Below are 22900 nucleotides of genomic sequence, written 5' to 3' on the forward strand. Positions count from 1 at the left end.
ACGTGTGTGCACTGTATACAGTTGTGTATGTGCTGTATACAGCTGTGTGTTATACATAGACGTGTGTGCACTGTATACAGTTGTGTATGTGCTGTATACAGCTGTGTGTGCATTGTATACAGTTGTGTATGTGCTGTATACAGCTGTGTGTTGTACATAGACGTGTGTGCACTGTATACAGTTGTGTATGTGCTGTATACAGCTGTGTGTTGTACATAGACGTGTGTGCACTGTATACAGTTGTGTATGTGTTGTACATAGACGTGTGTGCACTGTATACAGTTGTGTATGTGCTGTATACAGCTGTGTGTGCACTGTATACAGTTGTGTATGTGCTGTATACAGCTGTGTGTGCACTGTATACAGTTGTGTATGTGCTGTATACAGCTGTGTGTTGTACATAGACGTGTGTGCACTGTATACAGTTGTGTATGTGCTGTATACAGTTGTGTGTGCACTGTATACAGTTGTGTATGTGCTGTATACAGCTGTGTGTGCACTGTATACAGTTGTGTATGTGCTGTATACAGCTGTGTGTGCACTGTATACAGTTGTGTATGTGCTGTATACAGCTGTGTGTTGTACATAGACGTGTGTGCACTGTATACAGTTGTGTATGTGCTGTATACAGCAGTGTGTGCACTGTATACAGTTGTGTATGTGCTGTATACAGCTGTGTGTGCACTGTATACAGTTGTGTATGTGCTGTATACAGCTGTGTGTGCACCGTATACAGTTGTGTATGTGCTGTATACAGCTGTGTGTTGTACATAGACGTGTGTGCACTGTATACAGTTGTGTATGTGCTGTATACAGTTGTGTGTGCACTGTATACAGTTGTGTATGTGCTGTATACAGCTGTGTGTGCACTGTATACAGTTGTGTATGTGCTGTATACAGCTGTGTGTGCACTGTATACAGTTGTGTATGTGCTGTATACAGCTGTGTGTGCACTGTATACAGTTGTGTATGTGCTGTATACAGCAGTGTGTGCACTGTATACAGTTGTGTATGTGCTGTATACAGCTGTGTGTGCACTGTATACAGTTGTGTATGTGCTGTATACAGCTGTGTGTGCACTGTATACAGTTGTGTATGTGCTGTATACAGCTGTGTGTGCACTGTATACAGTTGTGTATGTGCTGTATACAGCTGTGTGTGCACTGTATACAGTTGTGTATGTGCTGTATACAGCTGTGTGTGCACTGTATACAGTTGTGTATGTGCTGTATACAGCTGTGTGTTGTACATAGACGTGTGTGCACTGTATACAGTTGTGTATGTGCTGTATACAGCAGTGTGTGCACTGTATACAGTTGTGTATGTGCTGTATACAGCTGTGTGTGCACTGTATACAGTTGTGTATGTGCTGTATACAGCTGTGTGTGCACTGTATACAGTTGTGTATGTGCTGTATACAGCAGTGTGTGCACTGTATACAGTTGTGTATGTGCTGTATACAGCTGTGTGTGCACTGTATACAGTTGTGTATGTGCTGTATACAGCTGTGTGTGCACTGTATACAGTTGTGTATGTGCTGTATACAGTTGTGTGTGCACTGTATACAGTTGTGTATGTGCTGTATACAGCTGTGTGTTGTACATAGACGTGTGTATCAGTGTGACAGCCGCCCGTGCATTGTTCCTGTCAATCTCCCCGGCTGGCTCCTGTCACTTTGTCTATTGAGGGGCATGCCGCGCCTGCGCAGTGTCGCTCCTCTCCGCACACTGAGGCGAGTACAGGGAGAGGAGCGGCCGGAACTTCATTGGTGAGTGGCCGGTGTGGAGTGAGCGGTCAGACATAGCGGTCCGGGGGCGGCTCCGCACCGGGTGCCGGGAATGAGGTGCTGATTTGCCGCTGTCACCGCTGAACACCCGGAGGAGATCCGCGCCTCACAGACACATCCCGGTGCTCGGAAGTTCAGCGCACCCTGGGGAATAAGAGGAGCCTCCCGGGCATGGATCTCCTGCCTCACCCGGCGCCCCCAAACCCGTCCGGGTGAACCGGTGAGAGTTCGGTGACTTTGTGTTCAGCGGACGAGCCGCTCTTGTGTGTAGTCAGGTGCGGAGCGATCGCTCACATCTATACGATCAGGCTGGTTTTAGGACTTTACTGGGAATTTGGAACTAAACCCCGACCAGATAACTAAGGGTTAATAACACCCCTCCGTGACTGGGCTCCGTGTGTCCCCGGGGTGGAGGAGAGGGGTCCCCGGTGCCCTCTGCTGGGCACCATTGTCTTATGTGAGCCATGTGCCCGGCTGGATGCCCGCACCCTGGTGCTGTGATGCCCGGGCACAGTTCTCATCTCATCTGTGGTGATAGACTGGTGTCTGCCTACATGAAACTGCTGTGCCCTAGTTGTGGGTGACCCCATTCAGGGCGACAGCTGTATAGTGTGTCCTAGGAGAAATGTCTCTAGGTTAAGTTGAGGGGGTCCCTTTGTCTCTGGAAACCATCAGAGATTCATTCTATCTCCTAGTGATGTAAACCAGTGTTTCCCAACCAAGGTGCCTCCAGCTGTTGCAAAACTACAATTTTTCCAGCATTCCCGGACAGCCTTTGGCTGGGAGTTGTAGATTTGCAACAGCTGGAGGCACCCTGGTTGGGAAACACTGATGTAAACTGATGGGTTTTGTTGGAAGGTGTCTATGGGTCTGGTGGATTTTGGGGGGTATCTACTTCTGACTGTAGATGTGGACATCATTGTATCTCATGGGTTTTTGTGTATGAATATATCGCTGTATCCCTAAGGCTGCGTTCACACCGCCCTCTAGACCCGTCCCGTTCTGCCGTCAAAAATAAAAACAGACTTAAAAAAAATAAAAAAAACGGACAATGACAGATGTTATACATTTGGATCTGTTATTGTTCAGTAAAGGCTCCTTTCACACTATAAATTCACCCGTTATAATGTTCCCTTATGAAAACCCTCAAAATCCCATTATAGTCAATGGCGGTGGTCTTCAACCTGCGGACCTCCAGATGTTGCAAAACTACAACTCCCAGCATGCCCGGACAGCCAACGGCTGTCCGGGCATGCTGGGAGTTGTAGTTTTGCAACATCTGGAGGTCCGCAGGTTGAAGACCACTGGTCTACGGGATTTTTACCTAATACGTTTTAACCCGTCATAGCCCATTATTAACTCCTGAAGGACCAAGCGTTTTTCAGGGGTTTTGTTTTTTCACTTTTGTTTTTTCTTCCTTACATTTAAAAAATCAGAACCCTTTCAATTTTGCACCTAAAATTCCATATGATGGCTTTTTTTTTAAATTTTTTTAATTTTTTTTTGCGCCACCAATTCTACTTTGTAATGACATCAGTCATTTTACCCAAAAATCTACGGCAAAACGGGAAAATAAATCAATGTGCGACAAAATTGAAGAAAAACGCCATTTTGTAACTTTTGGGGGCTTCCGTTTCTACACAGTACATTTTTTGGTAAAAATGACACCTTACCTTTTATTCTGTAGGTCCATACGGTTAAAATGATACCCTATTTATATAGGTTTGATTTCGTCTTACTTCTGGAAAAAATCATAACTACATGCGGGAAAATGTATACGTTTAAAAATGTCATCTTCTGATCCTTATAACTTTTTTTATTTTACCGCATATGGGGCAGTATGAGGGCTAATTTTTTGCGCCATGGTCTGAAGTTTTTATCGGTACCATTTTTTTTTTTTTTTGATCGGACTTTTTGATCGTTTTTCATTCATTTTTTTATGGTATAAAAAGTGACCAAAAATACGCTATTTTGGACTTTGTAATTCTTTTGTACGACATTGACCGTGCGGTTTAATTAATTATATATTTTTATGGTTCAGACATTTACGCACACGGCGATACCACATATATTTATTTTTATTTACACTTTTTTTTTAGTTTTTAAATGGGAAAAGTTAGGTGATTCAGATTTTTCTTTAGGGAAGGGGTTAAATCACATTTATTAACTTTTTTTTAAAAAATTTTTATGCAGTGTTATAGCTCCCTCTAGGGGCTAAAACACTGCATACAATGATTGCAGGCACTGTTCAATGCATTTCCATAGGAAAGCATTGATCAGTGTTTTCTGCACTTGATTGCTCAAGCCTGGATTTCAGGCTTGGACCAATCAAACGCCAATCGGACAGCCGGGAGCAAGGTAAGACACCTCCCATTGTCCTGTTAGCTGTTCGGGATGCCGCGATCTCACCACGGCAATTGCGAACAGCTCCGCTGAGCAAACCGGCAGTGTATTCTCCCATTTTCAGGCTGAGTGTCCATTATTAACCCTTTAGACGCTGCGTTCAAAGTTGATCGATGCGTCTAAAGGGTTAATACCGGACATCAGCCCGATCGGCGATGTCCGGTATTAGCCGCGGGTCCCGGTTGCTGATAGCAACTGGGACCCTGCAGATAGGAAGTGCGCTCAGAAGCTTCACAAGTCGGGAGCCGGCCACAGGACGTAAATATACGTCCGTGGTCATTAAGGGGTTAATAACGGACAATATTTTGTGACGGGAGAAAGAACGGAAGAAATAACGCATGCACTATTTCTCCTGTTACTTTCTCCCGTCACAAATATAATAACGGGCTATGACGGGTTAAAACGGGTAATGTAAAAAATCCCATAGACTATAATGTGATTTTGTAACAGTCGTTTTTAATGTTTTTTTTAGCGGGTCATTATAACGGATCTTTAAAACTGACATTCCAGCTGTTGCAAAACTACAACTCCCAGCATGCCTGGACAGCCTTTGGGGGTGTTCGTTGTTGTTGGTGTCTACAACTTGCTATAGATATGGCCATACTTGTATCTAGGACAGATCTGGGTCTGGTGGATTTTGGTGGTGTTCTACGACACCTTCATCTTCTACAACAAGTCAGAGTTCTAACAAGAGTTGTCTTTGGACCCCTAGACCAGTGCATCGATGGAATGATATTTTATGCAGACATATATGCCCAAAATAAGCACAAAACCTCCGCATGTAGGACATTGCACTGATGGGATTGCCAACCTCCTGATCTCTATCAGTATGACTTACCGTAGAAGGTATTGTGGTGGTAGAAGTGCTCTTATGACTAGTTTTCTTAAAGGGGTTATAGAATAGACGAACAGAGCTAATTTCTTTCAAAAAACGCTCCCCGTCTGTCTCCTGGTTGGGTGTGGTTCTGCAGCTCAGTTTAATTGAAGTGAATGAAGACAAGATGTAATACCACACCCAACCTGGAGACAGATGTGGAGCGGATTTTGAAAGAAATTAGCTTTGTTTTTTTTATTCCTGGATAACCCCTTTAAATATTTGTAAAGGGTGTAGGTGTAAGTTTGGCTTATTTAGTTTAGTGCTTATACCCCCTGCACCGAGACCAGCATTGGTTGTACCTAAAGCTGGTGCATGTGGTATTATTGCCTTTGGACTAGGGGTGTGAATCGCCAAGAATTTGGCGATACGATTTGAATCGCGATACCAGTGTGGCGATTCAATATATCCTGATACCGTCTAGGTGACGATACATCGCAATATATCCCGATTCTGTCTCAAAAACAATGTCTTTTACACTCATATTAAAACTAAAAAATATTTTATACACTTTATTAGACTTTAAGGAGGAATCATTAGATTCCTCAGACAGATGAATAGAGTTCTATTAACTCCATTGGTCTGTGATACATTGATAGAGCCTGGTCCAGCCAGGCTCTATCAATGACAGAGCCAAGGGACAGCAGGAAACAGAGGTAAGCCCTCCGGCTACCTCCACAGTAAACCGCCCGCCCGCGATGGTGCTGTGGGGGGGGCGATCCACCCCCACTAGCCCACCAGGGAGCATTCACAGATCCCTTTAGACGCCGCTGTCAGCTTTGACAGTGGCGATTTAAAGGGTTAATAGCCAGCCGCAGCTACTGTGAACATCCGGGGGCTGCAGAGTATGAAGCGGGCAGGAGTCCGGAGCCCGCTCCATACACCTCTCTGAGCGCCGCATGCTGGATATTAGCGGCCGTGATGCATCAGCGGCCCCCGGCTACTGAAATCAGCAGGGGACCGCAGAGTACGGAGCGGGCACAAGTCGGGAGCCTGCTCCATACACCCAGAGCGACGCTGCGTCAGATCCGGCCCTGCTTGCACGAGCCGGAAAAATTCACCTGCCCGGCTCCACAAATGTGGAATTTGTATCTCCTGACGCCCAGGACATGCTGTTCCGGGCATCAGGAGATATAAATTCCACATCCCTAAAAGGATCGATTGAAAAATATTTTGAATCGATTCAGTATCGCCAAATGAAAAATCGCTATAATCGTGCAAATTTTTTCTTACATCCCTACTTTGGACACTGCTTTCCAACCAGTAGTCCGGGAACCACATATTGCAACTGGATCACCTACATGTGGCTGACCAACTGTGGCCAGTTCTAGAAACGTGTGCACCATTGGCACCAGGTATTTAACCATGGTTAAAGCCGCCAGACTATATATTTAAAGGAAATCTGTCACCAGTGTCACCTGCACTCACCTGTTGGTACCGACAGATGCAGGTGACACTGATGACAATGGTACTCACCTTGTCCTGTTCCGTGCAGGGGATCTCCAGAAACCTTGTCCGTTGGCTCCAGCTCCGGGCACCCGGCTTGGGGCATGGGCAGAGCTTAGTGACATCACTGCTGCTGTTCTCTAGCAGCGGGACCCAGCAGGGAGCAGCAGCAGGGACGTTACTAAGCTACGCCCATATCCCAGCTGCTGCTGCTTTCTGCTGGGTCTCGCAGCAGCGGCGACATCACTAAGCTCCGCCCGTGCCCCAAGCCGGGTGGTCAGAGCTGGAGCCAACGGACAAGATTTCTGGAGATCCGCTGTCACGGACACGCCCCCTCCCCATTGTGATATCACGGCCATGCCCCCTCCCATAGACTTGCATTGAGGGGGCATGGCCGTGACGTCACGAGCGGGGTGTGACTGTGACATCACGAGCCTCCACCTGCATCGCCAGTCATCCGAACTTTGCTCCGTGCATTGGATGTCTGGGTTGCCGCAGCCGAGATCCTTTGGATAGTGGATAAGATGTCTAGGGGCAGAGTACCCCTTTAATCTCTGCTAAACTCCTGTAAAATACTGGACACCCGATGGACCCCATGTAAGTCAATGGGATCCATTGGGACGGGGCATATCACTTGTGCTTCCACCTCTTCAGGGCCTGTTCAGCCGGAAATAGTCAAATAGACCCTGAATGGGTTGGAGCACAACAACCATGTGAGCCTAGCCTAGCCAATGCTGTCCAATGTCCATCTACAGGGTGTACCAAGAAAACGTACTCCACCAGCGTGATCTGATTCCACCTGACAGGAAGGGCTCATAGATTGGAGCTGCATGCGTCAAAATCTTCTTCTCCCATCGGCACGGTGCAACAGAAATCGGGATTCATCTGACCAATGTTTTTCCACTGCTCAGTGATCTAGTTTTTGTGCTTTTTTACCCACTGTCTTGTCTTCTGTTTCCCTTAGACATCAGTGGCACTAGAATAATTTGTCCGCTGTTATAACCCATCTGGCTAAGGAAAGGAGATGAGAACAATTCTCCACATCCTCTGCTGCCCCATTTCTTCGATGAGTTGTTTTCGTCCACAGGATCCCCTTTTGCTGGAAGTTTATCCTCGATCGCACCATTCCCGGTATTCCCTAATCTCTAGATAAACCCCAGGGGGTTGGTGGTTAGTAAAATCCTGGCCATGGCTAGTCTTATCACCAATGACCGTGCCCCCTTTGAAGTCGCTGAGATCAGTTAAATGTGTCCATTCTGTGGAATAGCACTGAGGACCCATTCAGACAACGGATTATCTGCACAGGAAACGTTCCGGATGTACATTCAGTATGCGGCAGACGCTGACATCTATCTACATTGACTGTCTGCGCTGTCTGCATTGACTGTCTGCGCTGTCTACATTGACTGCCTGCGCTGTCTACATTGACTGCCTGCGCTGTCTACATTGACTGCCTGCGCTGTCTACATTGACTGCCTGCACTGTCTACATTGACTGCCTGCACTGTCTACAGTGACTGTCTGCACTGTCTACAGTGACTGTCTGCACTGTCTACAGTGACTGCCTGCACTGTCTACAGTGACTGCCTGCACTGTCTACAGTGACTGCCTGCACTGTCTACAGTGACTGCCTGCACTGTCTACAGTGACTGCCTGCACTGTCTACAGTGACTGCCTGCACTGTCTACAGTGACTGTCTGCACTGTCTACAGTGACTGCCTGCACTGTCTACAGTGACTGTCTGCACTGTCTACAGTGACTGCCTGCGCTGTCTACATTGACTGCCTGCACTGTCTACATTGACTGTCTGCACTGTCTACATTGACTGTCTGCACTGTCTACATTGACTGTCTGCACTGTCTACAGTGTCTGTCTGCGCTGTCTGCATTGACTGTCTGCGCTGTCTGCATTGACTGCCTGCGCTGTCTACATTGACTGCCTGCGCTGTCTACATTGACTGCCTGCGCTGTCTACATTGACTGCCTGCGCTGTCTACATTGACTGCCTGCGCTGTCTACATTGACTGCCTGCGCTGTCTACATTGACTGCCTGCACTGTCTACAGTGACTGTCTGCACTGTCTACAGTGACTGTCTGCACTGTCTACAGTGACTGCCTGCACTGTCTACAGTGACTGCCTGCACTGTCTACAGTGACTGCCTGCACTGTCTACAGTGACTGCCTGCACTGTCTACAGTGACTGTCTGCACTGTCTACAGTGACTGTCTGCACTGTCTACAGTGACTGTCTGCACTGTCTACAGTGACTGTCTGCACTGTCTACAGTGACTGTCTGCACTGTCTACAGTGACTGTCTGCACTGTCTACAGTGACTGTCTGCACTGTCTACATTGACTGTCTGCACTGTCTACATTGACTGTCTGCACTGTCTACATTGACTGTCTGCACTGTCTACATTGACTGTCTGCACTGTCTACAGTGTCTGTCTGCACTGTCTACAGTGTCTGTCTGCACTGTCTACAGTGACTGTCTGCACTGTCTACAGTGACTGTCTGCACTGTCTACAGTGACTGTCTGCACTGTCTACAGTGTCTGTCTGCACTGTCTACAGTGTCTGTCTGCACTGTCTACAGTGTCTGTCTGCACTGTCTACAGTGACTGTCTGCACTGTCTACAGTGACTGTCTGCACTGTCTACAGTGACTGTCTGCACTGTCTACACTGACTGTCTGCACTGTCTACAGTGTCTGTCTGCACTGTCTACAGTGTCTGTCTGCACTGTCTACAGTGTCTGTCTGCACTGTCTACAGTGTCTGTCTGCACTGTCTACAGTGTCTGTCTGCACTGTCTACAGTGTCTGTCTGCACTGTCTACAGTGACTGTCTGCACTGTCTACACTGACTGTCTGCACTGTCTACACTGACTGTCTGCACTGTCTACAGTGTCTGTCTGCACTGTCTACAGTGTCTGTCTGCACTGTCTACAGTGTCTGTCTGCACTGTCTACAGTGTCTGTCTGCACTGTCTACAGTGTCTGTCTGCACTGTCTACAGTGTCTGTCTGCACTGTCTACAGTGTCTGTCTGCACTGTCTACAGTGTCTGTCTGCACTGTCTACAGTGTCTGTCTGCACTGTCTACAGTGACTGTCTGCACTGTCTACAGTGTCTGTCTGCACTGTCTACAGTGTCTGTCTGCACTGTCTACAGTGTCTGTCTGCACTGTCTACAGTGACTGTCTGCACTGTCTACAGTGACTGTCTGCACTGTCTACAGTGACTGTCTGCACTGTCTACACTGACTGTCTGCACTGTCTACAGTGTCTGTCTGCACTGTCTACAGTGTCTGTCTGCACTGTCTACAGTGTCTGTCTGCACTGTCTACAGTGTCTGTCTGCACTGTCTACAGTGTCTGTCTGCACTGTCTACAGTGTCTGTCTGCACTGTCTACAGTGACTGTCTGCACTGTCTACACTGACTGTCTGCACTGTCTACACTGACTGTCTGCACTGTCTACAGTGTCTGTCTGCACTGTCTACAGTGTCTGTCTGCACTGTCTACAGTGTCTGTCTGCACTGTCTACAGTGTCTGTCTGCACTGTCTACAGTGTCTGTCTGCACTGTCTACAGTGTCTGTCTGCACTGTCTACAGTGTCTGTCTGCACTGTCTACAGTGTCTGTCTGCACTGTCTACAGTGTCTGTCTGCACTGTCTACAGTGACTGTCTGCACTGTCTACAGTGTCTGTCTGCACTGTCTACAGTGTCTGTCTGCACTGTCTACAGTGTCTGTCTGCACTGTCTACAGTGTCTGTCTGCACTGTCTACAGTGACGGCAAAGCATGTCCACATGGATTCTGCTGAAAGAATGAACATGGCAGAATGTCTGTTGGTTTATTTACCTTGTTAGATGTATGGATGGAGACTGGATGATATTTAGGGTGCGTTCACACGTGCATATTTGCAGATTTGCTTTAGCAGATTTTGCTTCCCATTGAAGTCAATGGGCATCAAAATCTGCAGCAGCAAAAATCTGCACGTGTGAACGCACCCTTATATTGGATATGCTATAGCAGTGTTTTCCAAACAGTGTGTGGTCAGACAGAAAAGAAATTCAAAAAGAAAAGAACTTCCTGTGGATCATAACAGCAGCTGATAACTACTGGAAGGGTTAAGATTTTAAAATAGAAGTAATTTACAAATCTGTTTAACTTTCTGGCACCAGTTGATTTTCTTAGAGTGGAGTGGAGTTTTCTTTGTGGGTTTTAATTCCCTAAAAATGTTTTCCCTACAAATGGTTTCCCTACATTTCCCCTTTTTTTTTTTTTTTACACATGCTCTGATCTGTCGGGTTTTCCTCAGCTCAAATCCACTAAATTTTCTGTGGAAACCTTAGTAAATATGTTGGGTTTTTGTTAAAATGTCGGGAATATGCCCCTTTTTGATGACCACGCCCCTTTTAGGGTTTTCTCAGTAAAATGGAGAGTTAGTCAGGTTTTTCTAAATTCTGGCGCAAATTCTGATGCAAATTCGGGCACAGACAGAATTTCTGGCGCAGCCTGACAAAACATGTCGGGTTTGCAATAGTAAATGAGGGCCAGTATCTTCAATGGGCAACAGATAGGACATGACCTTGTGATCATTCCCAAGAATCTGATGATGGTCACATGATCATTAGCGGGTTTCTTTATAGGGGCACGTTGTTACTGATGGTTGCAGCAGTCCTGTGATTTTTCTGAGACTCATAAATAATGCTGGGTCATCCCTGGTCCTATGGAATACATTGCAAAGTGTTTAAGGGTGGGGGATCGGAAAGATGGCTGTCCACCGGATAAGCATTAGGCCAGGGTGTCTATCAGGGGAGCTGTACAGCTGTGTATATGGAGAATCTGCTTGGATGGCATAGGTTGCTGACAAGTCATAATGAATACTGTTCTATTGTTTCCGTATTTTTTCATGTCACCCTAGTCTGGTCGCATTCTTACTCTATGTACATTCTTATACATGAGATCAAAAAGCTTTTTCATGGATGTTCAGTATGTGGGTGTTTTTACATAGGGGACGTTTATCATGGTCTTTGCCCTTTTTTGTGTAAAATTGTCCTTAAAAAGTCACAGCAAGCTGTGTTGGGACTTTTTTTTCGGTTTCACACACCGCTGCATTTGTGTGTACCGTAAAAGTTTTTTTTTCTACGTGGTCTTTAATTTATAGTTTGGGACTTTTAGAAAAAGAGGCTAATTTATGCGCAATGGAGGACATTTTTACACCAGTCATACTAAGTCTGACCACACGGTAACCAGTGTCTCTACCAGAAAAGATTTCCTTAAATGGGCACTGTCACCAACTTTAGTTTTTGATATGTTGTAGTACTTATGTACTACAACATATCTCTAATATACTTTTATTATTATTTTTTTTCACTAAAAAGTTTTAATTTACATTTAAAAACCAGCCACTGAAAAAGGACTGATTTTGGAGTGGCAATCAGTCCTTTTTCAGTTAGGCTGCACTCGCTCCCTGCCTGTCAATCAGACAGGCGGGAGCGAGCGCATTGGCTCCCCAGCCACTGGCTGGGAGGCCACTCCTCCCGCACATCGCCGTTGCCGCCGCTGTCCCTGCACGCCCGCTGCCGGACTGTGCAGTAACTGCAAGTGTAATGAGGGAACGGGGTATGCGGGGCGTGGGGGGGGGGGGGAGTTGGGAGCGGGCTAGTGCTGTAGCGGGGGGGGGGGGGGGGTAACGGGCTAGCAAAAAATAAAAAAAAGGATGGTGGGAGCTACCCTTTAAAGATTCTGCATACAATTCGTGAAAGGCCGTGTGATTTTATTTATTTTTAATTTTTTTGCATAAATTAGTCCCAGACGCATCAAATACACTGCGAGACACCTGAAACGTGTCATATCCTGTTCCATTGTCCTGAGGTGTTTTGCCGTTTATGGAATAAATCCTTTTGAGCAACTCTGCATCTTGTTCTTACATTTACATCACATACACCATGATAGATTCCCCCCATAATGTGTAAATAGCGATAATTCCACATATAGCTGCAGCTGAGGAGGCCATGATGCACTGACATATGTCAGACACCCGACAGCCACTATGTGTGGCCTTTCCTTATAGGTGAGGTTCACATATACCAAATTTTAGTGGATCCATATTAGAAATGTGAGGCTGACACTTGTATTTCTGAGGTGGACGTACAGGTTATGTGTCGGCATCTCTGTACAAGGATTAAAGGGTCACTCTCATTATAACTAATTTTTGCTATTTTACTCCTTATGGTAAATAAAAACTATTTCTAATATACTTTGTTTAAAAAAATGAAGTTTTCTATGTTTTATTTGTGCTTAAAAAAGCTCAAGAGTAAATTTTCCCCCATCTCATTCACAGACTTTGGACTGAAGCTCCAGTACAGCCTGGAGTGCTGAGGGGGGTGTGTCCAGCCTCATCCAATCATAGCTCCTCTCACACTTAACTGCCATATGCTGTTGGCTGGACACACACCCCTCAGCACTCTAGGCTGCACTTCCTGTGTTTGGACTTCGGTCCTAAGTCTGTGTATGAGATGGGAGAAAATGTGCTCTTGAGCTTTTTTAAGCACAAATAAAACATAGAAAACTTAAACAAAGTATATTAGAAATGTTTTTTATTTACAAACAACTTTTAAACAAAGTATATTAGAAATGTTTTTTATTTACCATAATAAGCGCAATAGCAAAAATAAGTTTTAATGAGAGTGCCCATGTACCTGTCGCCAGCAAAAACTTTTGATATAATGTAGCTAATACCATTATATGTATATTTGTAATATACATTGATTAAAAAATTTGTATATTTTTGGGTGAAAAAAATGCTGTCCCTGCAGCTATTGCCTGTGTGTGTCTATGAGGAGTCCAAACCCAGGAAGTGAGGGCAGGAGAAGCAGAGCTCTGTGCAGGATCCTGGCTTGTCAATCATACAGCTGTGTGAGCGTAGCATGTCACAGAGCCTCACTGTACAGAGCCCTGCTTGTCCTCGGTGCACAGAGCCCTGCTTGTCCTCGGTGCACAGAGCCCTGCTTGTCCTCGGTGCACAGAGCCCTGCTTGTCCTCGGTGCACAGAGCCCTGCTTGTCCTCGGTGCACAGAGCCCTGCTTGTCCTCGGTGCACAGAGCCCTGCTTGTCCTCGGTGCACAGAGCCCTGCTTGTCCTCGGTGCACAGAGCCCTGCTTGTCCTCGGTGCACAGAGCCCTGCTTGTCCTCGGTGCACAGAGCCCTGCTTGTCCTCGGTGCACAGAGCCCTGCTTGTCCTCGATGCACAGAGCCCTGCTTGTCCTCGGTGCACAGAGCCCTGCTTGTCCTCGGTGCACAGAGCCCTGCTTGTCCTCGGTGCACAGAGCCCTGCTTGTCCTCGGTGCACAGAGCCCTGCTTGTCCTCGGTGCACAGAGCCCGGCAAAAATAGGGACAAAAATATACATATGTTTCAACCAATGTATATTACAAATATACATATAATTGTATTATCTACATTATATAAAAAGTTTTTGTTGATGACAGGTACACTTTAAGGATTTTTATCGTATGAATCCATTAATTATCTTATGTTTGGCTGATTTTTTTTTAATTCATAATGATAACAGAAATCACCCAAATTGCCCTGATCAAAAGTCTGCATGTTTGTGAATGTTTCCCCTTGTTAGGGTGCATTCACACACTTTTACCAGCAGCGGGTTTCATGCTGCGGGAAACCTGCTGCGAGTTACACTACCATTGATTTGAATGGGTCCACAGACAGTCAGCAACAGTGTCAGATTTGCGGACTGTCCGCGGACCAATTTATATCAATGGTAGCGTAACTCGCAGCGGGAAACTCTCTGCTAGCTACCAGCGTGTGAACGCACCCTAAGGCTATGTTCACACGGCAGAATTTCTGATATTCCTCTTAATTTCTGCTCAGAAAAGCAGGCTGCAGATTTTTCATAGAGTTTCGGCTAAATTCCCACCTAATTTCTGTGTTTTGAAAATGTATAATGGGGCTCTGAATGGATTTTTTGTGAAATGTAAAAATATTTCTTAGAAGTAGGGATTGACCGATATCGTTTTTTTTTTTTTTTTTTTTTTTTTTAGGGCCGATACCGATAATCTGCGACCTTTCAGGCCGATAGCCGATAACTTATACCGATATTCTGGTATAAATTATTGGCTATTCTCCCCCGGCCTCGCAGATCAATGATTTGATCTACGGGGCCGGGGGGGGAATAGCCGATAACTTATACCAGAATATCGATTTTGGACATTATCGGTATCGGCAATTACCTTACCGATATGCCGATAATGCCCCGCCCCCCGGACTGAGACCACCGCCGCCACCATCGCACCCATTAAAAATAATGGGCATTAAAATTTGCGGAATGTCTGTGCAAAATTTTTCTGTGGAATTCCGTGTTAAAATTCCACTATGTGAACATGGCCTTACAGACACACAGGGTGTAATGGCAATTAAGGGTCGGGTCACACATGCTGGGGGAGATTTTTCAATGTTGTCTGTGAGAAGCATTTTTATGCCTATTTTTATTTTTGGCGTTTTTTGACTGCCGTGCACCTTATATATCAGGGGTGTGGAAATTAAAAAAAAAAACTGTTTGTCCAAGGGACTAAAGCGGAACACAATCTACTTGTCCCTCAAGAAAATCCACTTGTCCTGGTAGATAAAATAATTTCAACCAAAATGGTACGATCCCCCCCACTAGACCACCAGGGATGGATATAAGATCCTTTAGACACTGCTGTCAACTTAGATAGCGGTGATCTAATGGTTTAATAGCGGCCACGGTGATCGCAGCATGCCAGGCTATTAGCGGGGGGAGAGCTGTAGCTCCTTTTACGCCCGAGACAAGCCCAGATAAGTCTAGATATAACTTTTTGATCACCTTATAAAAAAATTCTCTTATGAAGTGACCAAAAATGAGCAATTCTGGAAAAATTTTTACATTTACACCGTTCACCGTACGGTTTAATTAACATTTTATTTTAATAGTCTGGACATTTCCACATGCAGCGATAACACTTATGTTTATTTTTGTACATTATTTTTATTTAAAGAAAATTGTATGTATGTATGGTGTGAGTTTATGTGTGATGTGTGTATGTATGGTGTGAGTGTATGTGTGATGTGTGTATGTATGGTGTGAGTGTATGTGTGATGTGTGTATCTATGTATGGTGTGAGTGTGTGTGTGATGTGTGTATATATGGTGTGAGTGTATGTGTGATGTGTGTATGTATGGTGTGAGTGTATGTGTGATGTGTGTATGTATGGTGTGAGTGTATGTGTGATGTGTGTATCTATGTATGGTGTGAGTGTATGTGTGATGTATGTATGTATGGTGTGAGTGTGTGTGTGATGTGTGTATGTATGGTGTGAGTGTATGTGTGATGTGTGTATGTATGGTGTGAGTGTATGTGTGATGTGTGTATGTATGGTGTGAGTGTATGTGTGATGTGTGTATCTATGTATGGTGTGAGTGTATGTGTGATGTATGTATGTATGGTGTGAGTGTGTGTGTGATGTGTGTATGTATGGTGTGAGTGTGTGTGTGATGTGTGTATGTATGGTGTGAGTGTATGTGTGATGTGTGTATGTATGGTGTGAGTGTATGTGTGATGTGTGTATCTATGTATGGTGTGAGTGTGTGTGTGATGTGTGTATGTATGGTGTGAGTGTATGTGTGATGTGTGTATGTATGGTGTGAGTGTATGTGTGATGTGTGTATCTATGTATGGTGTGAGTGTGTGATGTGTGTATGTATGGTGTGAGTGTATGTGTGATGTGTGTATGTATGGTGTGAGTGTATCTGTGATGTGTGTATGTATGTATGGTGTGAGTGTATGTGTGATGTGTGTATGTATGGTGTGAGTGTATGTGTGATGTGTGTATGTATGGTGTGAGTGTATGTGTGATGTGTGTATCTATGTATGGTGTGAGTGTGTGATGTGTGTATGTATGGTGTGAGTGTATGTGTGATGTGTGTATGTATGGTGTGAGTGTATCTGTGATGTGTGTATGTATGTATGGTGTGAGTGTATGTGTGATGTGTGTATGTATGGTGTGAGTGTATGTGTGATGTGTGTATGTATGGTGTGAGTGTATGTGTGATGTGTGTATCTATGTATGGTGTGAGTGTATGTGTGATGTATGTATGGTGTGAGTGTGTGTGTGATGTGTGTATGTATGGTGTGAGTGTATGTGTGATGTGTGTATGTATGGTGTGAGTGTATGTGTGATGTGTGTATGTATGGTGTGAGTGTATGTGTGATGTGTGTATGTATGTATGGTGTGAGTGTATGTGTGATGTATGTATGTATGGTGTGAGTGTGTGTGTGATGTATGTATGTATGGTGTGAGTGTGTGTGTGATGTGTGTATGTATGGTGTGAGTGTATGTGTGATGTGTGTATGTATGGTGTGAGTGTATGTGTGATGTGTGTATGTATGGTGTGAGTGTATGTGTGATGTGTGTATGTATGGTGTGAGTGTATGTGTGATGTGTGTATGTATGGTGTGAGTGTATGTGTGATGTGTGTATCTATGTATGGTGTGAGTGTGTGTGTGATGTGTGTATGTATGGTGTGAGTGTATGTGTGATGTGTGTATCTATGTATGGTGTGAGTGTGTGATGTGTGTATGTATGGTGTGAGTGTATGTGTGATGTGTGTATGTATGGTGTGAGTGTATCTGTGATGTGTGTATGTATGGTGTGAGTGTGTGTGTGATGTGTGTATGTATGGTGTGAGTGTATGTGTGATGTGTGTATGTATGGTGTGAGTGTATGTGTGATGTGTGTATGTATGGTGTGAGTGTGTGTGTGATGTGTGTATGTATGGTGTGAGTGTATGTGTGATGTGTGTATCTATGTATGGTGTGAGTGTGTGTGTGATGTGTGTATGTATGGTGTGAGTGTATGTGTGATGTGTGTATGTATGGTGTGAGTGTATGTGTGATGTGTGTATCTATGTATGGTGTGAGTGTGTGATGTGTGTATGTATGGTGTGAGTGTATGTGTGATGTGTGTATGTATGGTGTGAGTGTATCTGTGATGTGTGTATGTATGTATGGTGTGAGTGTATCTGTGATGTGTGGTGCATTTTATTTACTCTAATTTATGTGTCATTACGTTGCATTTAGTTACTAGATAACTACAACACCCAGCATGCCCTGATACAGCCTATGGTTGTGTGGGTGTTGCAGCATGTTGCACTGTATAGTAGGACAGTTAAGGTTATTGTGTAACATGCTGGGAGTTGTAGTTTTGGTTTGTGTCAGCTGCAGAGCCGTAGGTTGTGTCAAGGAATACAGGGAATTGCAGTTAGTAACTACAACACCCAGAATGCCCTGATACAGCCTATGGCTCTGCAGCTGACCCGAACCAAAACTACAACTCCCAGCATGTTACACTGTATAGTTCTACAGTTTAGGTTATGGTGCAACATGCTGGGAGTTGTAGTTTTGGTTCGGGCGTGTTTGCGTGCATCCGTGGGGCTCTTGATCGGCGGGCGAGTATGAAGGGGCGGGATTCTGGGGGTGCAATTTAGTGCGGGTAGCCAGAAGCCACTAAAAATAAATAAAATTAGATAGCACAACTGGCGACAGCGCCCCCCCCCCCTTGGGCACTGCCCTAATGCCCGACGTGTCAGTCCGCCCCTATACAAAACATACATACACATATAGTACATGCATCGGCCACTGCCCGCATATCATACACACACACACCCGCCACTGCCCCCCACATCATACATTACATACACACATCACAGATACATCATACACACATACACTCAAACTATACATATACAGTACACACATCATACATACACCCACCGCTGCACCCCATCATACATTACATACACATCACAGATACACTCACACCATACATAGATACACACATCACACATACATTCACACCATACATAGATACATACATGCACTCACACAATACATACACACATCACACATACACTCACACCATACATAGATACACACATCACACATACACTCACACCATACATACACTCACACCATACATACATACACACATCACACATACACTCACACCATACATACACACATCACACATACACTCACACCATACATACACACATCACACATACACTCACACCATACATAGATACACACATCACACATATACTCACACCATACATAGATACACACATCACACATACACTCACACCATACATACACACATCACACATATACTCACACCATACATACATACACACATCACAGATACACTCACACCATACATAGATACACACATCACACATACACTCACACCATACATACACACATCACACATACACTCACACCATACATACATACACACATCACACATACACTCACACCATACATACATACACACATCACACATACACTCACACCATACATAGATACACGCATCACACATACACTCACACCATACATACGCACATACACTCACACCACACATACATACACACATCACACATACACTCACACCATACATAGATACACACATCACACATACACTCACACCATACATACACACATCACACATACACTCACACCATACATAGATACACACATCACACATACACTCACACCATACATACGCACATACACTCACACCACACATACATACACACATCACACATACACTCACACCATACATAGATACACACATCACACATACACTCACACCATACATACACACATCACACATACACTCACATCATACATACACACATCACACATACGCTCACACCATACATACACACATCACACATACACTCACACCATACATACACACATCACACATACACTCACACCATACATACACACATCACACATACACTCACACCATACATACACACATCACACATACACTCACACCATACAAACACACATCACACATACACTCACACCATACATACATACATCACACATACACTCACACCATACATACACACATCACACATACACTCACACCATACATACACACATCACACATACACTCACACCATACATACACACATCACACATACACTCACACCATACATACACACATCACACATACACTCACACCATACATAGATACACACATCACACATACACTCACACCATACATACATACGTCACACATACACTCACACCATACATACATACATCACACATACACTCACACCATACATACATACACACATCACACATACACTCACACCATACATACACACATCACACATACACTCACACCATACATACACACATCACACATACACTCACACCATACATACATACACACATCACACATACACTCACACCATACATACACACATCACACATACACTCACACCATACATACACACATCACACATACACTCACACCATACATAGATACACACATCACACATATACTCACACCATACATAGATACACACATCACACATACATAGACATCATACACACCTCACACATACACTCACACCATACGTATGCACACACCATACATACACACATCACACATCCACTCACACCCTACATATACAACCACCCTTCCTGCCGCCTGCATTCTCGGCCTCCTCACCTTAGCTGGCCATGAGTGAACATCAGAGCTGTAGTCCCGGCACAATAGGAGCTATGCCGCATGAACACTCTGTTCACCCACAAGGTTTGAATTTTTCACCTCACACCGGACGTCCTCTCTCCCCTCCCCCCTGCTCTGTGTTTTCTCCGTGCAAACTTGCAACCTCCCCTTTGTAGATCAGGTCCTGTGGAGACAGAGCAGGGGGAGGGGATGGAGCTGTGTATGGGGGAGGCGAGGGAACTGTGTACCGAGCTGTGGACGTCTTAATTATGTCATGCAATTATGTCATGCAAACCTTGGGCTCTGCGGTCAGCTGGGGGCCGCTGCCCCCTCCATACACTCTGAGCGTCGGTGTGAGGTGCAGACTTGCATCCGCTCCTGCGCCTCACACCGGCATTAAATAAAATAATAAGAAGAAGAAGTCTGTCTGTCCCTGCTTGCCCGATACAGGGCTAAATCTATAAAAAATTCACCTGCCCGGTGCCCAAAACGACTTGTCCCGGGTGTCGGGTGATAGGATTTCCACATCCCTGTATATAAAAAAGGCGTAGAGACTTGATAAATATTGTGTCTTTTTTTCATTATCTTAGAACGCACTGGAAACCACCAAAAGCAGTTTGTCTTATGAAACAGTATACTCAGCCAGGTGAGACTAATTTAGCCAATTTTGACCTAAGGATAAATGGTGGTGTTGCACAAGCCAAAAATCATACTGCTAATTTCCTATTTAACAAGATACCACAATCTAAAGTAACCAATCACAGCAATTTTTCATTGTCAATGGGTTAAATAATTTAACCACGCTGTGCTATTTACAGAGCATTAAAAGAGAAATGCAAACTTGGAATGACTGAAAAAAAGAAAAGAAAAAGGTTTGTGTTTTTTAAATGAAAAATGATAACAATTCTAACAACTGCGGGAAGGTGGAGATATTAAAGAAAAACTGTTCAATAGCAAAAAGGCAGAATTGTACATTAGAAAGATATGAGATTTGGTACATTAAATTGGTTAAATAATTTAAACATGGATACACACCATCTGTTTTAAATTGTAAATGCAAGAGTGTGGGGGAAATAAATAACGCTCGGGTTTAAATATGGACATTTATCCCTGAAGTATATTTTGAAAGAAAAAATTAACATTTAAAACATGTACAGTACAGACCAAAAGTTTGGACACACCTTCTCATTCAGAGTTTTCTTTATTTTCATGACTATGAAAATTGTAGATTCACACTGAAGGCATCAAAACTATGAATTAACACATGTGGAATTATATACATAACAAAAAAGTGTGAAAATATGTCATATTCTAGGTTCTAGCCACCTTTTGCTTTGATTACTGCTTTGCACACTCTTGGCATTCTCTTGATGAGCTTCAAGAGGTAGTCACCTGAAATGGTCTTCCAACAGTCTTGAAGGAGTTCCCAGAGATGCTTAGCACTTGTTGGCCCTTTTGCCTTCACTCTGCGGTCCAGCTCACCCCAAACCATCTCGATTGGGTTCAGGTCCGGTGACTGTGGAGGCCAGGTCATCTGGCACAGCACCCCATCACTCTCCTTCTTGGTCAAATAGCCCTTACACAGCCTGGAGGTGTGTTTGGGGTCATTGTCCTGTTGAAAAATAAATGATGGTCCAACTAAATGCAAACCGAATTCAATAGCATGCCGCTGCAAGATGCTGTGGTAGCCATGCTGGTTCAGTATGCCTTCAATTTTGAATAAATCCCCAACAGTGTCACCAGCAAAGCACCCCCCCCCCCCCCCCATCATCACACCTCCTCCTCCATGCTTCACGGTGGGAACCAGGCATGTAGAGTCCATCCATTCACCTTTTCTGCGTCACACAAAGACACGGTGTTTGGAACCAAAGATCTCAAATTTGGACTCATCAGACCAAGGCACAGATTTCCACTGGTCTAATGTCCATTCCTTGTGTTCTTTAGCCCAAACAAGTCTCTTCTGCTTGTTGCCTGTCCTTAGCAGTGGTTTCCTAGCAGATATTCTACCATGAAGGCTTGATTCACACAGTCTCCTCTTAAAGGGGTACTCCGCCCCTGGCATCTTATCCCCTATCCAAAGGATAGGGGATAAGATTTTAGATCGCCGCGGTCCCGCTGCTGGGGACCCCGGGGATCGCCGCTGCGGCACCCCGCCATCATTACTGCACAGAGCGAGTTCGCTCTGTGCGTAATGACGGGCGATACAGGGGCCGGAGCAGCGTGACATCATGGCTCCGCCCCTCATGACATCACAGCCCGTCCCCTTAATGCACGTCTATGGCAGGGGGCGTGGCGGTCTATGGGAAGGGGGCGTGACGGTCGCCGGGGTCCCCAGCAGCGGGACCACGGCGATCTGACATCTTATCCCCTATCCTTTGGATAGGGGATAAGATGTCTAGGGGCGCAGTACCCCTTTAACAGTTGTTCTAGAGATGTGTCTGCTGCTAGAACTCTGTGTGGCATTGACCTGGTCTCTAATCTGAGCTGCTGTTAACCTGCGATTTCTGAGGCTGGTGACTCGGATGAACTTATCCTCCGCAGCAGAGGTGACTCTTGGTCTTCCTTTCCTGGGGCGGTCCGCATGTGAGACAGTTTCTTCGTAGCTCTTGATGGTTTTTGTGACTGCACTTGGGGACACTTTCCACCTAGAATATGACATATTTTCACACTTTTTTGTTATGTATATAATTCCACATGTGTTAATTCATAGTTTTGATGCCTTCAGTGTGAATCTACAGTTTTCATAGTCATGAAAATAAAGAAAACTCTGAATGAGAAGGTGTGTCCAAACTTTTGGTCTGTACTGTACATCTGTACATCATATTCAT

The 22900-nt window shown here is 44.8% G+C and overlaps 1 protein-coding gene across 2 annotated transcripts in view; it reads left to right on the plus strand.

Moving 5' to 3' along the window:
• The first annotated feature begins 1628 nt into the window (after window positions 1–1628).
• C8H3orf70 (chromosome 8 C3orf70 homolog) overlaps window positions 1629–22900 on the plus strand; it is a 122751-nt gene continuing 101479 nt past the window's right edge. Inside the window, exon 1 of one of the 2 annotated variants that reach the window (XM_056533534.1) lies at window positions 1629–1768. The gene's annotated coding sequence lies outside the window, so the exon portion shown is untranslated. The other variant, XM_056533533.1, reaches the window with a different exon arrangement.

The sequence above is a fragment of the Hyla sarda genome, chromosome 8 (assembly GCF_029499605.1).
Source record: "Hyla sarda isolate aHylSar1 chromosome 8, aHylSar1.hap1, whole genome shotgun sequence".
Lineage (NCBI taxonomy): Eukaryota > Metazoa > Chordata > Amphibia > Anura > Hylidae > Hyla > Hyla sarda.